Source organism: Pinus tabuliformis, chromosome X (genome assembly GCF_031772625.1).
Source record: "Pinus tabuliformis cultivar Carrire ecotype Pingquan chromosome X, CPIR1, whole genome shotgun sequence".
Lineage (NCBI taxonomy): Eukaryota > Viridiplantae > Streptophyta > Pinopsida > Pinales > Pinaceae > Pinus > Pinus tabuliformis.
Genome location: NC_142308.1, coordinates 1464444712 through 1464457462, shown reverse-complemented (window position 1 = coordinate 1464457462; position 12751 = coordinate 1464444712). Strand labels below are relative to the sequence as shown.

The 12751-nt window shown below is 32.1% G+C and overlaps 1 non-coding gene across 1 annotated transcript; it reads left to right on the top strand.

The window, feature by feature from the left end:
• Positions 1 to 11682: 11682 nt before the first annotated feature.
• TRNAS-UGA (transfer RNA serine (anticodon UGA)) lies at positions 11683 to 11764 on the top strand. The gene has a single exon. It is a non-coding gene; the product is annotated as a tRNA-Ser (tRNA).
• Positions 11765 to 12751: the final 987 nt, after the last annotated feature.

The window sequence follows — 12751 nt, the reverse complement described above, 5'->3', positions numbered from 1 at the left end:
GGTTCACTGTAATTCCTACACGATCATCCTATAGGTTTCTAATACATCCTATAGGTTTTCTTGAAATGGCCTGTTTTGAGGCCAAATTGAGAGAAACCCTCTAAAAAGTCATCAAAATCCTCCCAAGGGTCTCCCACACCATCCAACCATCTCCTAACACTTCCATCCAACCTCCAACATCTTTAATTCACCTGCCACATCACCAAAGGAAATTAGTTTGCATACTTGATTTTGCATGAAAAGACAAAAAGACAAAAATAGATTTATTTCAGTCCCTTTACTTGCACATTAGTGATGTTTGATGCTTCTTACTTCCATTCTTAGATAGTAGCATTTGGTTCATGATAACTTAGCATTATTGCAAAGCATATTTTCTTGGCAGTTAATTAGGAAATGGTGTGATTTAGCATTGAATTTTCGTCTCTTTCCTTGTACTTTCTTTCTTGCAATAGATTAAGGTTTCATTTTGAACATTTCATTTTCTGCAATTAGTTTAGGATTTGACTTTAGTACATGCACTCCATTAAATCATGACAGCAAAGGAAGGACACATTGTATGACGCACATATAGTGTCGACACCTCTTAAGTTTGTACGAACCCGGGGTTGATAATTAAATTCGGTAACCTTGGGAGTTGCAACATTCTTGTTGCAATATCGAGGCTCATCATAGATCTTCTAGCATTAGGTGATTATCCTCTTGTGTATTTAGAGGATCCGCAGATAGGCATGTCAAAAACTCTTCAATCTCATGTTCTAACAATTTCTCTCCATTGTTTGTGATCCATGATTCTTTAGTTTCTTCAACAAGATTGCAAGGGTGAAGATCTTCCTGTGGATGTGGTTCATGGATTTGTTGTTCTTCTATCACTTCTGAAGAGGCAGATAAGTTCTTAACTGTTGTCAAGATTTGTTTTTCCTGGAAAGAAGATATCCTAGCCACTGCAAGGATTTGAGAGAGTTCTCCCAAAATATTGATCATCCTTGAGTACTTCTTTGACGGTTGCTAATCCTCGTCTTACACATGGATTAGTGTCTAGAGTTATTTAAAGTACCCAAAATTTTAAAAATCATAAATAATTTAAAAGGAAACGCACATAAAACAAATGCAAGCAAACCAATCATGTACTCAAAGCACCACCATGCTATGAAGACCCTATTGTCACCAAGTTATCTGTTCACACAAGTTAGGCTTCTCTTATTTCCATGAATAAATCTAAAGGAAAACACACTTGCAAAGAAAAATAAAGAAAAAAGAGGCTTTAGATCCTACCTTTAATTCTACACATATGAAAAAGAGACTAGAAAATCAATTAGAGACAACTAAACTTTGGAGCAAACCCACCAGAGTGGATGTGTGGCTCTTCACTCACGTCTTACCATACACTCTTCACCCTTTAGTTTCCCTACAACTAAGATCACACAAAAAACTTGTGAAAGCAACTATGCTCTAATCCCTTTAGCACCTCCATCGAAATGACACCAAAAATGTTGGTGGAATTATATGTATTCTAATTCCAACATTTAATTATCAATTTGGGTTTGTAAGACTTAGAGATACAAGCACATGAAATGCAGGATTAGAGCCTATTCTAGCTTATGCTAACAACTGACACTTGAAAGAACTAATCACTAAGGATTATCACTTGTCACTGGACTATGGGACTGTAATGATTCTCAGGTTTTGAACCATAATCTTTTATTAACAATGTTCATGTGCTTTTATATATGTAGCTTATTAAATATTGAGACTTCAACGGTTTTAATCCTATAGTGATGAAAACCCATTAAACACACCGCATAAAAGTAAATTACAGAAAAGTAAATGTCGGCAACTATAAGCAAAAATGTATGAGGCAAGTAAAGAAAGAAAGGCAAAAAACTACAAGAAATGCATTAACAAACTATCAAAAAATAAATGCTAAGAAGGCTTAGAGATATATTGCAGGCTCATATTTGTTGTAGAAATCTTTTATCGAGTAGTTGCAAAGCTTCAATTAATTAAAGAATCTTAAACTAAAAATTATATATATTTTTAATATTATGTTCTAGGACAAAACCTAGTACTGAATTAAGTACAGAAAGGTTGGAATTTGAAATTCTGAATAAGTACTAAATTAAATACAAAAATTCTGTAAATTGAAATTTGAGATATTAAAACATGTTAAAAAAACTAATTTAAATTTGTTTAACTCTTTAAGCCTGATAAAACTCAATCTGAATTTGATCCTAATGGATTCAACTTGACCTATCTGAAAATAAAGCAATGAATCTAATACTATGTGAAATACAAATCTAATGAAAATTTGAAAAGAACATCAAATAAATTATGCAATCAAATGGAATTCACTTCTTAATCCTAAAGAGAAGTACTAAACACTAAATTGAAAGCATGAAAGTAAATATATCTAAGTTTTATCTAACATGAATTCATTGCAAAATAAAACTAAATTGATAGATGTAAAACTAATCTACAAAGCATAGAAGCACTTACTCGCACTGAGGGGCCCTTCCTAGGGGGTTAGTTCCGCTAAGAAAATGTCAAATCAAGCTAAGAATATGTACCACAATTCAGCAACCAATAATTATTTATTCCCATCAAAAATTTCTGTTACAAATCAACTCTCTAAATCTCTCCAAAAATTAATCATTGATCTCCTCTATTACAATAATGAACAAACTCCTCTTACAATAATGAGAAACCTTATTCATCTTCTCTTTGAGGCTTTATTTATACATTAAATACATTGAGGAAGGATAAGATGCAATCCCATAAACTCAAAAAACGAATTTACAATTTTAGAGGAAAATCTCATAATTCTAGTTCTTTTGCAATTTCATACAAATTGGTGTTAAAGAACTAACCATATCTTCTCAAACATGATGTGTTTTAGGGATCTTTTTCTATGGATCCTAACTCGTTATATTATCAACATAATCTCTCTTGGACTTTCCTGATTCGATTACATGGCCTCGGAAATCGCACCCAAAAATGACAGTCTAGATTTGTTTCCAATCTGGGTTTTGCATAAATTTTATATAAAACTGCTTCGAAGAACCTACTGTAACTTTGAAATTGTATTTAATTTTAGGAAGCGGTTTTCCATCCAAGTAAATCACTAAATTTTTCACAAACCCATTTCTTGGATTATTGAGATTCGCGACCGTCGGCTCGTAAATCAAGGTGTAACATGGAAGTTTAAACATTGTTACTTATTTTTTGTTGTAACTTAAATCATGTGCTAGGATCCCATGTGTGAGATGAGTATATTCCAAGTCTTGTAAGAGCATATTAGGTCCATGTGGCACCTAATTTACCCTACTAGAGAAAATAAAAACATATTTTATAATTTTGAATTTTTTTACCTCCATAAGTGGAGAACTAAGTACCGAATTGTTGAACTGCCAAATTGTCACTGAGTTTTCCATATTTGAACATGATTCTTGGCCACATAACCACATTAGTAAACCATCATTGATAAAACCATGTTAAAACCATGTTTAATCATAAAAAATATAAGAAATACATCATAATTAATGAGAAGGTGAAAGAGGTACATTTAGCGGAAGTTGATGGTATAATTCTATGAAAAATATCTTAAATGTGGGAATATGGTTCATGAATAGAGACTTTATATATTGAATGACATGACATATTCAGGCCCAACAATATTTCTAACGATCTTCTTCTTGTAATATTTATCTTGGACATCCAGAGCTTCCTATTTGTTTTTGACATCAATGACAACAACATTTCCAACAAGGCCACCCTATATCTAGGGCCATAACTCCACAAAATAAAAGGCTCACCTAGAGCCAACAATAGTTACATAGTCAACCGTAAGCAAGTACTAGGCCAAGCACCAACTCTAGCATCCACCCTAACTACAGCCTCGCATCCCTGCAACCTATTTAACCTAATTTAATGCACCTCTTTCTATGCCTATGCAGTCCTTCAAGATGTGACACTACCCTTCTGAGGCTTCCAACATATGCCAGCCAAGAAGTCTCAAAAATTTATAGCTTTGGGAGTTCCATGTACCCTCAAAAGTCTTCCAAGCATCACTTATGCCTGACATTGGGAAATATTTCCTAGACAATTCCCCCTTCAAGCTCCAACCTTACCTAAGACAAGCAAGGATAATTTTCCATTGAGTTCAAAAAATGAATTATCAATAATTTACATAGGTCACATGTTTGAATATCTATCGATTCCCCCTATAAGATCCAATCTTACCCAATATGAGCAAAAATAATTAGCCATAAAATTCCACCAGGGAATTCCCACTAGTTTACTTGGGTCACAAGGTTCGATGGCTATCCAAGATCACAACTCAATTGGTCTCCACAAAAATAGTGACGTACCCCCCAAGAGAATGGTTGTTCAATTGATGGAAAAACTGAATGAATTACCATGGAAAACAAGGCTTACATATGCATGGGATTTCTTCCAAGTGTCAGTACTTAGATAAATCACCCCCTCAACTTACTTTTTGGGCGTAGGATATAATATTTTGGGCGTAGGATATAATATCACATTATAATGTAGTATTATATCATGTACTTTGAGTTTGGGTTATATTCCATAAAATGACTTTACGAATATTTTATTATTTTAATGGCTTGGGAACATGTCATGGTTCCACCCCCTTACTTTTCCCTCTTGTGGAGTCTTATCCCCCCATACTCTTTTTGATTGATGGTTTGTAGTTGTGGTGGATTTTTATTAACAAGGGTGTGATTACATATTAAATTGGTATCCCAACTGGCCTTTTAGCACATAGGATCTCTCATCTTAATCACACAAGCACTCTAACATCAAAACATGTAAAGATAGGCACACACGCCCACCATAATCTAGCTCACCAACCTAATAAAATATGTACATATAGATATATGGGGTCATCCCAAGGGTGTTACAAAGATAATGAATCATTAAGTTTTTCTAATAATCAAAAGGATATAATCAATTATAGTTTGTTTGGGAAAATACCATACAATTAGTAATCAAGCTAGGTATGGAGCCAATAAGGTCATTGTCATTGAGTTCTATATAAAGCTCAACATAATCTAGCTCACCAACCTAATAAAATATGTACATATAGATATATGGGGTCATCCCAAGGGTGTTACAAAGATAATGAATCATTAAGTTTTTCTAATAATAAAAAGGATATAATCAATTATAGTTTGTTTGGAAAAATCCCATACAATTAGTAATCTAGCTAGGTATGGAGCCAACAAGGTCATTGTCATTGAGTTCTATATAAAGCTCATAGGATTCCTAGTGGTTCTACCACCAATTCAAAGCACATCTGCCTAATTGTAACTCAACAATGGTTAAGCATTATGTTTTTGACATACATTGGCATGATTTGAAGAATGATGTCAAACTAAGAATCTAGTAACCAATTTTTTCACCCTGCCTAAGACCACCATATGTAGCGAGAAATATGTGTGTGTCTAGCTAAGATTTTGGAGACTAAACCACATGATGAGGGAACATCATTTCTTGTAAAACTTATATTATATCATGCATGATGTAGGAATGAGAGGTTTCTGGATCTTCTAAAGTTGATTCATGGTGTGGTTCCAAGGAGACCAAGGAGAAAAGTGTTTGCACGTGGAGAAAATGTTGAAAACTGCTAGGATGGAGATGAAAACATGAAAGGATAACTCATATTTGAGAACTAAGAGAATTTGTGTGGGCATGGGACCTAAAAGAAACCATAACCTAAAGGAAATGTTCCTCAAGTTGAAGACAAATAATGAGGAACCTAAGTAATTCAATATAACATTTTTTTCCAAAAGAAACTAGAACTCTATTGCAAATGAGGTCTTGATTGAAGTCCCCGATACCAAATGATAAGCCACAAACATGTAAATGTTGAAGATAATAGCTTACACATATGCATAGGAAAATGTTGAAGGTAGACACTTACAAATAGAAACACAAGAAAATTGGTAACGAACAACGTTTATTTTTCATCCTTCAACAAATATTTTTTTATGAATTATAAATAATTTAATTTGATTAAATTTGACAAAATCAAATTTAGCTACCTAGAAATAATATAAACCACAACTACACAATGCTCAAGGTTAACCATTGGCCCTATGACAAATTCAATGTTCATAGATTGTGTTCAACATTGGCCCAACAAAGTCTAATATGCTAACATATCCAAACTTCCAAAAGGAAGGAGGTCCCACCTGAGGCATGTACCATAATTTCCATGTAATTAAGGTGTAAAGTGTTGAAGATTTATTAGGGGTTGTATTCATTTAATTATCATGTAATCACATTCCACTAAATTATTATTATTCATGTCATTTAAACTAATTAGAATCACATACAGATCATCTGCTTGTATATCATGAACACAAGCACATAATACAATGATTCTCCATTGTATTAGTAGCATGCATGGTATTGCATAAATTCAATGTAGAACTCAAGATGAAGCGCATGGCTATTAATGCTTAACTCTTTACTAGATAACTTCAACAACTCTCAAAAATTATTTTATTACATTACACACCTCATACAAATGAGTAGAGTGGCTATAAAAGATTACAAAGTATAATAAGGAACCTCTCAACTTCACCCACTCGTAAAAAAAAAAGTATAGAAGCATTTGTTTCTCTAGAGATGTGTATAGGATTAATGGAATGGGCACAAAAGATATATCAGATGACTCCTCAACCTTTGCATACTTGAGCTTCAATAAAATTGTATCCTTAAGCTTCTACATATTTATCGTTCACTGAAATCTGCTCTGTGTCAATACTTAGTCAAAATTGGGCTACAGCATTAGCCATGGCTTATTTCCCTTCATCTAACTATTAACCTTAATTATTAATGATTCACATATGTGGCACATCATTGGTCGAAGGGACTATACTATGTTCCCAATCAAAACTATCTAAATCATGTAGCCTCTTTCAAATCTTCAAATTATTATATGTTGGATTAATCTACAAATGAGGGATTTGGTTAGTTTTCATAATTATAGTATGGGAACCCTCTCCAACTCATAATAAGAAAATAGGAACTTTGTTAAAGAAAATATCCTAATACAGTCAACTTTCATTCTTGAATTGCTCTTAGCCTTAGGAAAATGATCCCTCAAATGGCCAATCACTTAAGATAGTCAACCTCTAGATGTTGTATTGTCCTAATCTAGGTTTTGAACCCAATGAGAACCATTCCGCTCCAAACAAATTACTCCAAAAAAACCTTAACTTAGATTAAATTCTATACAAATAGGGATGGAAGGGAGAAGAAGTTTGAAGATCTAGGTGGAGTTAAAATTCAAAAGACACTCTAAAAAATAATAGTTCCAGTAATGTTTAAAATTGTCTTTCACCCTTCTCAAACACAAAATTCATGTTCGGTTAAATATCTTTACCACTTTTCAATTTATATCCATATTATTTATAAGAATTAAAACATTCATTTACATTTAATTGTATCTTCCCATCTATCATTTACAGTTATTCCCTACCCTTTAACCATTTTAATGTCCCAAAAATCACATTTAAAATATAAAATTTATTTTCATCATTTATCTAATTTTTTTGGAAAAAAAAAAAACAAACGTTTTCAAAAATAATTAACCTAAGCCATATCTATAATTATATAAAACTATATAAATATAATATAAAGAATAAGATATATTATATTAATTTAAGATAAAAAACGTACTCTTAGACAAATATAACCCTACAAAAATGTACTCTTACTCTAAAAACTAGTTTCCTAAATATAAACAAACTTCGAAATATAACAAAATCTACAAAAATAGATAATAAACTCAATAAACTCCAATAGAAATATTAGAGCATGTCATTTATCTAAATCGGCATTTAATCAAATAAAACAAATCTAAATCGGCATTTAATCAATTTTGTTTAATGTGATACACAAATACTATACTTGCTCTCCTAACTTCTTTCCAAAAAGAACCATTAATATAAATACAGAGAGGATTAGAGGGACTTAATTATCCATTATTTCCTCTATTGCTTTCTAGAATCCTATAAACAAACAGATCTATGCGTTATTGATGTATTGATTATTATGTATTAAGTTTTTAAAAATATAGATATATATATATCAAAATTTTAAGGATAATATAATTTATTATAATTTAGTTACGAAAATAATTATTATTTTTTATTATTATTAAATGTAAGTGTTTGTTTGGTTTGTTGAGATAATTAGCACACTTAATTTGTGGTTTTTTTCGGTTTACTAGATAATGTGAGTTTTGAGATGTTTGGCACACCTAATTTGTGGCTTCAGTAACCATGACCTAGTGGCATTTATGGCTTGACTAACCATGACCCAGTGTCATTGGGATCACACTAACCCTTAGCATGTATGGATTTGTGCCCATGGAATTTTGAAGCGATAACCTTTACACCATGGAGTGTCTTAATTGTACACCTTGTCACCATTTTCTCTATATCGTGTAGACTATCTTTAAATGCAAGTTATTTATCATCATTTTTAAAAAAATTACATCATCTTAAATAACTTATATTTTAAGGAGTAAACTTTCACTCTATTTTAATATATTTGAGTTTGGGATAAATTAATATAACTAGGACAAAGCTGAAGAAGTTAGTCAATCCTAAAGAATAAATAGCAAGGATACATCAGGTTTAGAGGTAAACATTAGTAAATTATTTAATTAGTTATTAAATTAATTAAAATAATATTGAGTTATAAATTAATGAGTAAGAATTAGTTATCAAAATAATAATGAATAAATTAATTTTAAAAAATAATAATAATATTAGAGGTAGACATTAGTAAATTATTTAATTAGTTATTAAATTAATTAAAATAATATTGAGTTATAAATTAGTTATTAAATTAATTAAAATAATATTGAGTTATAAATTAATGGGTAAGAATTAGTTATCAAAATAATAATGAATAAATTAATTTTAAAAAATAATAATAATATTATAAAAAAATAAAATTAAAAATTAGTGATTTAGTAAATTATTTATTAAATTAATTAAAAAATATTTAATTATAAATTAGTCTTCTGGCCTTTGATGCTTCATTCAAGTGGGTTAGGAGCTAGTTTATACCACAACTCATCTTATAGCTCCCCTGCTTATCGGGCTAGGTCTTATCAATGAAGGCTCCGTCCATTGCATCAGGTAAGGTCTTCTTTCTTTCCTGTTTAACGAATGAAGAACTCACTTTCTAGAGCATGGTAGCCGCATTTGGATGCCCTGCCTCCCTGTAAGAAGGCTTTGTTTAAACTTTATATACTGGTTCACTTAAGAATCCGAACTCTATGGCTTGGTTCTCGCTCCGCCTGTGTAATAGGGCATTCATTCTGATATGGATGACTTTCTTATAACCACTCTTCATACAAAGTTGAGTAAGAGAATTCTAGAGCCGGATAGGAACTGCCTGCCTTTAATGAGCTTAGTAGAGAATAACTACTCACTTAAATGAGAGAGTCGACAAGAAGCACAAGCCTATGGAGTGGAGTCTAGGTAATGTGTACTTGTGACACAACTTGTTTTCTCAATAATGAATTTTAAGGTACGGTGGTGCTTATCTGGGCAATATTTTGAGTTTTTCCAGGCTTATATTCTTACAGAATGTGGAAACAGGGGAGGCTTATATTCTTACAGAATGTGGAAACAGGGGAATCTGAACTGTAGTTTGATTTAGTCACAATAAAATTTAAAATGTAGTTCTAACTTTATTTTCTCAGAGGTGAGAACTATATCTTGCAATGGTGAACTTCTCTATTCCTGTATGACAGTAGTGCAATCTATTATTGGAGTATTATATCTTGCAATGGTGAACTCCCCTATTCTTTCCTGTATGACATTAGTGTAATCTATTATTGGAGTATTAACCATGAGGTCTGGAGTATTTCTGCATCGTTTTCTATACTCTTACAGTATCGATGAAGAATCCTTCTATTTGGCTACACCTTATAACATACTACCTTCTATTTGGCTACGCCTTATAACATACCGGCTCCGTGTTTTCTCTTCACTCAGCAGGGTCAAGACAACAGGTCATGAAGATGGTCGAACCCAAAGTTGGGCGAACCCTTCCTCTGCAGAACCTACGGTCAGAAACTATGGGTGCTCCATCTGCAGGAACTGAACTCCATTGAATCGACAACTAATAGATCTCGCCACACAGCCCTTTCTGATTATATATATAGAAGTCGGCAGCAACTTAAAGTTGTGGTCTACAGACGTAGGAACACTGAAGAACCTACAACAGTTTGAGACCTATGCTGATCTTCAATGGGAATTGGTTGCAGAGGCTAGGCGAGCACTGAAGTTCCTTGGGACTTTTCTGTGGCAGAGACTTACTACCACGGAGCGATCTTGTTTGCATTAAAATCAAGAAAAACAAATCTGATCTTATCAAAATCACCTATTCCCAGTTACAATTTCTCCTTATTTTTTTCAAATGAAAAAACCCCTAATAAAAAAATAAAATCTAGTACATCTATCATAGTTTGTTAAAGATAAACTTCTATTGCAAAAGAGAAAACCATCATCATCCACTTACCTATTCACCTATTCCCACTTACAATTTGACCTCATACAATAAGAATAAATATACAAATAACTCATTATTGTTTAAATATGAAAAGGTTATAATAATACATCATTTTTTAAATAAAATGTACATCAAATTTCAAAACGTAATAATGCGTAAATTTCCAAATATATTATGTTTTTAGAACTTGCTATTGTTTCTAATATTGACGAATCGCTATCATTTTTGGGTTCTTTTCCAGAATAGTAGTTCACTTCAATGATTTTCTAAATGTTTTCAAGCTTGATAAAAAATTCAAATTTAACATCAAATTTTAATTTTTTTGAAGACTGGTTTGCCGCCAGCAAAATCAAGAGAAAAGGCTAACAAAAACTCAGGCGGCCAGCAAAGCCTTGTAACGATCATAAGGGTTTTAAAAAAACACAATAAAGACGTTGTTTACGGAGGTAATGAATTGGTTTGGAAAGTTGTTTTTTTCGCGAGAATTTCGTGATTTTTTTTTCAAAATAATTGGTTATAGGAATTTTGTGTTTTTTTAGGGTGGAAATGAATTAACACTATTAAAAAAATTGGACACAGTTATAACTCAAAATTTCTATCAAATTTTAAAGGAGTTATCTTTAATGTGAATTTTGAAAATTTTTCTGGTCTAACTAAAATCCAAGAGGAATTTATTGAAATTACAAGTTTGATAGTTAACTCCTGCACAAATAAAGTGTCCTAGCGATTTTCAAGATGTTGAATCCATATATATTTAAAAAACCAATTTAAATTCCATATATATCTAAAAAAACTAATTTAAATAACATAAATTAAGATTTCACCTCAAATTTTTCAACTGATTTCCAATACCAAAAAAATAAAAATAAAAAATCACACTAAAAACAATTCCAATTTTAATAAAATTTATACCAAAATTTCCACTGTTTTCAAAACAGATTTAATAAACAAATTTTCAGAACAGAAAATGATGTGATAAAACATTCCATGACATAACCTTGCGCAGGTGGGAAATAATTACTGTAGTCCCTTGAATTCCCAAAGAAGTTTCTGCGGGCTAGCAGAGCCCGTGGCAGTCAAAACTATTATATATAATAATGCCAAGAAAAATATTCATCTCTTGTCGATATGTCCGAGTGGTTAAGGAGACAGACTTGAAATCTGTTGGGCTTCGCCCGCGCAGGTTCGAACCCTGCTGTCGACGAAGCTTTCCCTTTTAACCACTGACATCCAAGTTTATTAGCATGTCTGTGAGGATGGAAGTCTGAAATTGCAACAGCACTCACTGACCTTCGATGAAATGTTGATGTCTCAAGGTAATAAGGCATCCCTGGCAGTTTAACTCAGATGAAATGGTCCAGAAATAATCAATTTTTTATCCAAATCCAATAGGGCCGATTACCCAGATCCAAAAAGGCCAATATGGATGCATCCCTGGCAGTTTAACTCAGATGAAATGGTCAGGAAATGATCAATTTTTTATCCAAATCCAAAAAGGCCAATATGGATGCTTGACTGCTGATTGGCAGTTTAACTCAGATGAAATGGTCCAGAAATGATCAATTTTTTTATCCAGATCCAAAAAGGCCAATATGGATGCATCCCTGGCAGTTTAACTCAGATGAAATGGTCAAGAAATGATCAATTTTTTACCCAGATCCAAAAAGGCCAATATGGATGCTTGAGTGCTGACTCAATATGGATTATCCAGATCCAAAAAGGCCAATATGGATGCTTGAGTGCTGACTCAATATGGGTCAATTTTGTTCTTTTAAATAGGTGTTTTTTTTTTAATATATAAATAAATTTAGTATTTCCAAAAAATTTGAAGCATTTAGATCTTATACATTAAATCATTTACACGGAAATTTTTAAAATTTTCTAAGAGATTTTGCTTAAAATAAACTAGAAAAAATATTTAAAAACAATTTTATCTAATAATTAAAATCTATTATTATTAAAAAGTCCTTGCAAGCCCAACAACAAGAAAGATTTAAAGAAAATTCACAAAAAAATCCTTGCAAGCCCAACAACAAGAAGAAAGATTTATTGATTTAATGGTAATCAAATGTAAATAGCACAAAATTCACATGTTGTTAACCTGGTGCATAATAGAAAATTCTCATGCTGTTCTCATGAAGTTCACTGCAGGCTTCATGAAGAATGCTTATTAGTCTCATTTATCCCAGTA